A 9,010-nucleotide genomic window follows, 5' to 3' on the forward strand; every position below is an offset into this window, starting at 1 on the left:
GTCCCCCACTGAGTAATCAAAGCTTAGTAAGGCAGTCCAAGAAACTAACTGTCTGAGGCTACCGAATATTGTGGGGTTTATGAAGAGGGGAATAAAACTAATCAATTATTTTACTTAAATCTTAAGCACAAGTTGTTTGAAGGAACATTAAAAACTGCTTAAGTTTCAAAATATTTGTGTATGCAAAATATATTTTATGACTAGATTTTGATATTTCTTTATTACTTCGTAATTTGTATGCTATTCCTTGTAGTAGAAATGTAGGTAAATTAGTGCATGTTCACACAGAACACTTTTAGTTTTGATGCCTTTTTTTTCATGTTTTTAGGATAGTATTTCCACCTGATTGGTGCAATGTTTCCCACTTGACATTCGTTAAAATTGCTTTGAAGAGTATTGCATTTGAAGACCAGAAAAAGTTCCAAGTGAAACCAACTTCATGTGGTTTTTGTAGAATACACTTGTTTTTTCCTAAAAAAAATCTACATGAAAAATCTGTGAACATACCTCTAGATTCCATATAAATCCAACACAGAAAAAAAAAAAAACTTCCAAAAACGTTAGTCATAATTACAGTGGTAGTCCCGATTTACAGTCCCCCTTTTTGCATTGTGTCACACACACACACACACACAAGTGCTTCTCACTAAATTAGAATATCATCAAAAAGTTAATTTCATTTCCTCAATACAAAAAGTGAAACTCATATTATATAGTCATTACAAACAGAGTGATCTATTTCAAGTGTTTATTTCTGTTAATGTTGATGATTATGGCTTACAGCCAATGAAAACACACTTCATTATTTCAGTAAATTAGAATAATTAACAAAAAACACCTGCAAAGGCTTCCTAAGCGTTTAAAAATGTCCCTTAGTCTGTTTCAGTAGACTCCACAATCATGGGGAAGACTGCTGACTTGACAGATGTCCAGAAGGCAGTCATTGACACACTCCACAAGAAGGGTAAGCCACAAATGGTCATTGCTAAAGAGGCTGGCTCTTTCAGAGTCTTGTATCCAAGCATATTAATGGAAAGTTGAGAGGAAGGAAAAAACGTGGTAGAAAAAGGTGCACAAGCAACCGGGATAATCGCATGAAAGGATTGTTAAGAAAAGGCCATTCAAAATTTTGGGGGAGATTCACAAGGAGTGGACTGCTGCTGGAGTCATTGCTTCAAGAGCCACCACACACAGACGTATCCAGGACATGGGCTACAAGTGTCGCATTCCTTGTGTCAAGCCACTCATGACCAATAGACAACGCCAGAAGCGTCTTACCTGGGCCAAGGAGAAAAAGACCTGGACTGTTGCTCAGTGGTCCAAGGTGTTGTTTTCAGATGAAAGTAAATTTTGCATTTAATTTAGAAATCAAGGTCCCAGAGTCTGGAGGAAGAGTGGAGAGACCACAATCCAAGCTGCTTGAGGTCTAGTGTGAAGTTTCCACAATCAGTGATGGTTTGGGGAGCCATGTCATCTGCTGGTGTAGGTCCACTGTGTTTATCAAGACCAAAGTCAGCGCAGCCGTCTACCAGGAAATTATAGAGCACTTCATGCTTCCCTCTGCCGACAAGCTTTTTGGAGATGGAAATGTCATTCTCCAGCAGGACTTGGCACCTGTCCACACTGCCAAAAGTACCAATACCTGGTTTAAAAACAACAATATCACTGTGCTTGATTGGCAGCAAACTCGCCTGACCTTAACCCCATAGAGAATCTATGGGGTATTGTGAAGAGGAAGATGAGAGACACTAGACCCAACAATGCAGACGAGCTGAAGGCTGCTATCAAAGCAACCTGGGCTTCCATAACACCTCAGCAGAGCCACAGGCTGATCGCCTCCATGTCACGCCGCATTGATGCAGTAATTGATGCAAAAGGAGCCCAACCAAGTATTGAGGGCATTTACTGAACATACATTTCAGTAGGCCAACATTTCAGATTTCAAGCTGTTGTTGTAAAGTATTCTAATTTACTGATAAAATGACTTTTGTGTTTTCATTGGCTATAAGCCATAATCATCAACATTAACAGAAATAAACACTTGAAATAGATCTCTCTGTTTGTAATGACTCTATATAATATATGAGTTTCACTTTTTGTATTGAAGAACTGAAATAAATTAACTTTTTGATGATATTCTAATTTAGTGAGAAGCACCTGAATATACATATATATGTAAACAAGGACAAAATTGTTGATACCCTTCTATTGTAATAACAAAAACCCACAATGGTCACTGAAATAATTGAAAAACTGAGAAAATTAATTTAAATTTTCAATTTAAATTTAGTGAATATCAACGAATAAAAATCAGACGTAGCTTTTGAATTGTGGTTCAACAGAAAATAAAAAAAATAAAATAAACTAATGAAAATTGCCTGGACAAAAATGATGATACCACTAGAAAATATTGAAAAATAATTTGACCACAGGAACATGTTAAACTAAGATGTGTCCTGTAGATAGACACCTGTGATGCTGCAGTACAATCTACAAACTTGTAATCAGTCAGTCTGCTATTTAAAGGGTGAAAGGGTGATTCAAAAGCAAAATCAAATCAGTATTTGGTGTGACCACCCTTTGCCTTCAAAACAGGATGAATTCTTCCTAGTACACTTGTACACAATTTTTGTAGGGACTCAGCAGGGAGGTTATTCCAAACATCTTGGAGAAATAGCCACATATCTTCTGTGGATGTCGCTTGTACATATCATGTTCTCTTCATCTAATCCCACACAGACTCAATGTTGATGAAGCTGCATGGGTATTAGAGATACCTAATTTATCTGGTATTTGCCCCAGAGGGCTTCTCAAAGTTGCGTGACCGGTCTCTTCCTATGTACATGCACGGGAGACATTCATCAATCAACTGGAGCAGGCTGGCAAAAATCCAACCGGTGGCTGCCTCAGACTAGTCAGATCTCTCTCTATAGTCTCACGATGGCTTTTCCAACCAAGTTGTCTCTAAAACACGAGCGTTTCAGAGTAAAACATACCCAGTTGCAGTTACAGTGTGGTTTGGGCAGGATAAATCTGACAGATTCCCTTGAAAGCTGAAGACTATCCTGTGGCCTCCTATATGATCAAATGACTTTGTGATCTTACCCTAAGTGGCATGAATAAAAGGCAACAAATAGATTTTCAGCACTTGGGGCTACATACACACATTCAGTATTTGGTCAGTATTTTCCATCAGTATTTGTAAGCCAGAACCAGGAGTTTGTGATAAATACAGAAGTGGTGACGTGTTTCTATTATACCGTATATTCCGGCGTATAAGACGACCTGGTGTATAAGACGACCCCCCTACTTTCCTGTTAAAATATAGAGTTTAGGATATATTCACCGTATAAGACTACCCCTTTTCCAACGCATACCAAACACCGGTAAAAATTTTAAAAAAACAGATTTGAATTTAACATGGTCCTTTTTTAATTTAAATTCTTATGACATGCAGGTATATAGCAGGAAAACTGTCACTCATAAACATATTAAAATAGGGGGGACCCCACGTCATTTTTTGGGGGGGTCCCCCATTCTAATAGCTAGTAAAGGCTAGGTATTCAGCTGGGGGCTGATATTAGTAGCCTGGGAAGCTCCGTGGGTATTACCCTCTTCCCAGACTTCAAACATCTGCCCCAGCCGTCTGCTTAACCTCCGCTAGAGACTATAATGATGGTGGATCCCACGCCAATTTTCTTTTTAAAAAATCCTTTATTTTAACACTAAATGACAATTGAGGGGTTAATAAAGATGCAGTCCCTAAATTATTATTAATTTTGTAATTAATTTTTCCCAAAAATGTTGACGTGGGCTTCGCCATATTTTTGTGTCCAGCCAGGTACAGCAGGCAGGAACGGGCTGCCCCCAACCACCAGCTGCCTATTTGTACCTGGCCGGACACAACAATATAGGGAAGCCCTTTTTTTTTTAATTATTTCATGAAATAATTTAAAAAAAAAAGACGTGGGGCTTCGCCCTATTTTTGTGTCCAGCCAGGTACAACTAGGCAGCTGGGGGCTGGAATCTGCAGCGCAGGGAGGCCCAAGCTTTCTGGGTCCCCCCCCTGCTGCAAATTGCAGTCCGCAGCCACCCCGGAAAATGGCGCGTTCATAGAAGCGCCATCTTCTGGCGCTGTACCCATCTCATCCAGGGCCCTGGTGCGGTGGCTCACTGGGTAATAAAGGGGTTAGGGCCAGCTTGGCATTATCAGCTGGCCCTAAGCCTGAAATTCATGGGGTCACGCCAATATTAGACATGACCGCCATGAATTTCTAGTAAAGTAATTAAAAAAAACACAACACCCAGAATAAAGTCCTTTAATTGAAATAAACACACAATTCTTTAATGTTCTAAATTAAACCATACTTACCGTCACGCCCATTCCAGCTGAAGCCAACGATCTCCTGCAATAAAAGTAAAATAATAAAGCAACCTCATCCTTACCTTTCCATGGTTCCCAGGACCGGTCCAGCTCTGCTACATCGAGATGACAGGCTGGACCGTAGCAGAACGCTGCCATCCAGCCTGTCATCCCGCAGACACTGAGAAGCGCAGGCATGCTTGTGCTCCTCAGTGTCTGACTGTGACGGCATAAAGATGAGCCGAGATCATGTCCAATGAACTCTGCGCACCTCATGCACGTCACTGACAGCGTGGGAAAATTCTCCTGCTCCCCGCATGCGCAGTAGAAGTTTCCCACGCTGTCAGTGACGGACGTCCAGGAGGTGAGCTGAGTTCATTGTCGGCTCATCTGGATGCCGTCACAGCGAGACACTGAGGAGCGCAAGCATGCCTGCGCTTCTCAGTGTCTGCGGGATGACAGGCTGGATGGCAGCGCTCTGCTGCGGTCCAGCCTGTCATCTCGATGTAGCAGAGCTGAAGCTGTCGTGGGAACCATGGAAAGGTAAGGATGAGGTTGCTTTATTATTTTTCTTTTATTGCAGGAGATCGTTGGCTTCAGCTGGAATGGGCGTGATGGTAAGTATGGTTTAATTTAGAACAATAAAGGAATGTGTCTTTATTTCAATTAAAGGACTTTATTCTGGGCGTTTGTGTTTTTTTTTAACTTTGACTATGGGGTTAGTAATGGGGGTGTCTTATAGACGCCTCTCCATTACTAACCTGGGCTTGATGTCAGCTGGCATTATAAGCTGACATCAACCCCAGCCCTATTACCCCACTGCCACCGCTACAGGGCAGTGGGAAGAGCGAGGCTAAGTGCCAGAATTGGCGTATCCTATGGATGCGCCATTTCTGGGGCGGCTGACGGCTGGTGTTTCTAGCCTGGGAGGGGGCCAATATTCATGGCTCCCTTCCTGGGCTATTAATATCAGCCCCCAGCTGTCTGCCTAGCCTTTGCTAGCTATTAAAATAGGGGGGACCCCACGTCATTTTTTTGGGATCCCCCATTTTAATAGCTAGTAAAGGCTAGGTATTCAGCTGGGGGCTGATATTAGTAGCCTGGGAAGCTCCGTGGGTATTACCCCCTTCCCAGGCTTCAAACATCTGCCCCAGCCGTCTGCTTAACCTCCGCTAGAGACTAAAATTAAGGGGAACCCCACGCCAATTTTTTTTTAAATAAATCCGTTATTTTAACACTAGATGACAAGTACAGTAACCAGCACTGTCACTGTACTTCATATATATGTGACTGACATGTTTCTATCTATCTAATCTATGTGTGATGCTCTATTCTTTCTATTCTAAATTGTCGGGTACCACTGCTGAATTGCCGGCCGGCTTTTTTAAAGAGACGGTGCATGAAAACACTATTTGTTTTAATAAATCCTTTACACTAAATGACAAGTACAGTAAGCAATACTGTCACTGTACTTCATATATATGTGACTGACATGTTTCTATCTATCTAATCTATGTGTGATTCTCTATTCTTTCTATTCTAAATTGTCGGGTGCCGGCTTATGCCGCTGCTGAATTGCCGGCTTTTCATATATTGTCACAGAAGCGATGCGAACTTCCCTGCTCCGGACACAGCGCACCGCTTCTGTGACAAGTGAAAGCTGTCGGCACAGAAGCCCTGCGCTGTGTCCGGAGCTGGGAATACGCAGCGATATGTCAGTTTCAGCACAGAAGCGCTGACTGTCTGGACCTACCGCCGCCGTATTTTAACTCCCTCCACCTTATATTAACTCCGACATGGCAGGGATACGGCCACGGCAGCTTATTAACACCCCCAGAGTATCCCCGCATGTCAATTTCTGAAAGTTCAAAAGCATTACCGGCGTATAAGACGACCCCAGACTAGACAGAAGATTTTTCAGTCTTCAAAAGTCGTCTTATACGCCGGAATATACGGTAATTTTCCTCTGACTGTTCCTCTCCTGGTTTTGGTTTACAAATACTGATGTAAAATTTGTTAAAGTTGCTGCAGTGATTTTACATCTCCTTTTTTTTTCAGATTACAGAGGTCGTTTTCAATTGTCATAAACAAAAGGTAATTATTCCTGACTTCACAACAAAGAAATTAATTTAAGCTAATCATGCTAATAATCTTAGCATGGGCCTAACGGAAACTCTATGGTTATAAAATACCAATTAAAAAGGAATTTTGCAGCAGAAACATAGTATCCCTGTTCCGCAGTCAATAAAAATCTTTAATGTCTAATTTAGTAACTTGGGAGTCAGATCCCACGGGCATACTAATCTGCCTCATCAGTGACAGTTCAGATACTAATTTGGCAGCTTGTTATATGTCACAGCTAATTAAGTCTTCTTCCAATTTCGCTTGTCTTTAAGTGCAACTCTTCCTCTTCTTTCCCATCTGTGTTTTCTTCTCCTGGGACAGCACAGGTTCCAATATCATCAGAAAATGCTCAGAAAAGGATGTAAACCAAGTAAAGCTAATGGGATTGTATGTGTTACAACATTATTTCTCAGTACCCACTGCTCCAAAGTACAATAAAGAAACTCCAACCCTCTGATCATACAGAATACTGCAAGTATTAAACGAAAAGCATGGATATTGTGTGAATTCTCCCAAAGACATAACGTGTAGCCCATGGGGTATACCTGCTAGGCTGACAATGAAGGTGTGAAGAAGCCTTGTAATGTTTTTTCTTATATACTTAGGTGAAGGTAAAAATCCCAAAATAAACCCCATTTCTATTGCCAAGTGCAATTAGAGGTTTTACTCAATATTTGACGTTGTCCAAGAATAAGGAATGTTTAAAAAAAATGAATTATTCTTTGATTTCCTAGACTAGTGATGGCAAGGCATTTAGAGATCGAGTGCCCAAACTACAACATAAAACCCACTTGTTTATCACAAAGTGCAACACGACAATTTAACCTGAATTTAACTGAGGTTTTAATTCAGAAAAAACAACTTAAAAATTAACATATTTTGTCTTAGAAGAAAAACACAATAACTGAGCTTTCAATGATACAAACAGTTTTTTATTGTAAGGTAGAAGTTTCCATTTGGTATGCTTCTCTAGAAGGCACTGTGTCGTAGGGACTCTTCGCAAAGCATTGTTATGGGTACTCTCCAGAAGGCACTGTATACTGACTCCTTGACTCCAGCACAAGTCACTCTGGTGGTCTCCAGTTAGACATGGAGCAATAATGTCTAGTTCTTTGACCACTTGACTACTGCAGCCTGTCACAGGGCATAAGCAGAAGTACATAGGGTGATATTTTGTTATAGTCATCTGAGGTCTTGGTGGTCAGGTGACAAAAGAATGGGACATCATGGCTTCCTGTCCTGGTAGAGACCACTAAAAACAATTTGCGCTAGACCAAGGGCGGGAAACCTTTTTTCTGCCAATGGCCATTTGGATATTTATAACATAATTCAAAAGCCATAGAAAATTATCAACTCGAAAATAATCCTGGTATATTTGGTCAAATAATTAACACACCCCTAATGTGACAGCTGGAACTGATTATCTTATGCACAATGTGATATTAGGTGGTATTGATGATGTTGTTACTTGCAACTGCTTTTGCAGATTTGCATCGATCTGGAGCACAGCTGACTGTGATAAGTTTTGTAAAGAACTCGCAGTAAGCTGTTCTGAACAAAGATGTACAGTGCCTACAAGTAGTATTCAACCCCCTGCAGATTTAGCTGGTTTGACAAGATGCAAATAAGTTAGAGCCTTCAAACTGCAAACGAGAGTAGGTTTTATGAACAGAAGCATAAATCTTACAAACCAAAAAGTTATGTTGCTCAGTTGAATTTTATTAAATTTTAAACATAAAAGTGTGGGTCAATTATTATACAACCCCTATGTTTAATATTTTGTGGAATAACCCTTGTTTGCAATTACAGCTAATAATCGTCTTTTATAAGACCTGATCAGGCCGGCACAGGTCTGTGGAGTTATCTTGGCCCACTCCTCCATGCAGATCTTCTCCAAGTTATCTAGGTTCTTTGGGTGTCTCATGTGGACTTTATTCTTGAGCTCCTTCCACAAGTTTTCAATTGGGTTAAGGTCAGGAGACTGACTAGGCCACTCCAACACCTTGACTTTTTCCCTCTTGAACCAGGCCTTGGTTTTCTTGGCTGTGTGCTTTGGGTCGTTGTCTTGTTGGAAGATGAAATTACGACTCATCTTAAGATCCTTGATGGAGGAGCGGAGGTTCTTGGCCAAAATCTCCAGGTAGGCCGTGCTATCCATCTTCCCATGGATGCGGACCAGATGGCCAGGCCCCTTAGCTGAGAAACAGCCCCACAGCATGATGCTCCCACCACCATGCTTGACTGTAGGGATGGTATTCTTGGGGTCATATGCAGTGCCATCCAGTCTCCAAACGTTACGTGTGTGGTTGGCACCAAAGATCTCGATCTTGGTCTCATCAGACCATAGAACCTTGAACCAGTCTGTCTCAGAGTCCTCCAAGTGATCATGAGCAAACTGTAGACGAGCCTTGACATGACGCTTTGAAAGTAAAGGTACCTTACGGGCTCGTCTGGAACGGAGACCATTGCGGTGGAGTACGTTACTTATGGTATTGACTGAAAACAATGTCCCCACTGCCATGA

This window comes from Phyllobates terribilis, unplaced genomic scaffold (genome assembly GCF_046119375.1).
Source record: "Phyllobates terribilis strain yellow unplaced genomic scaffold, ASM4611937v1 Scaffold_7__3_contigs__length_470593459, whole genome shotgun sequence".
NCBI classification, from domain to species: Eukaryota; Metazoa; Chordata; class Amphibia; order Anura; family Dendrobatidae; genus Phyllobates; species Phyllobates terribilis.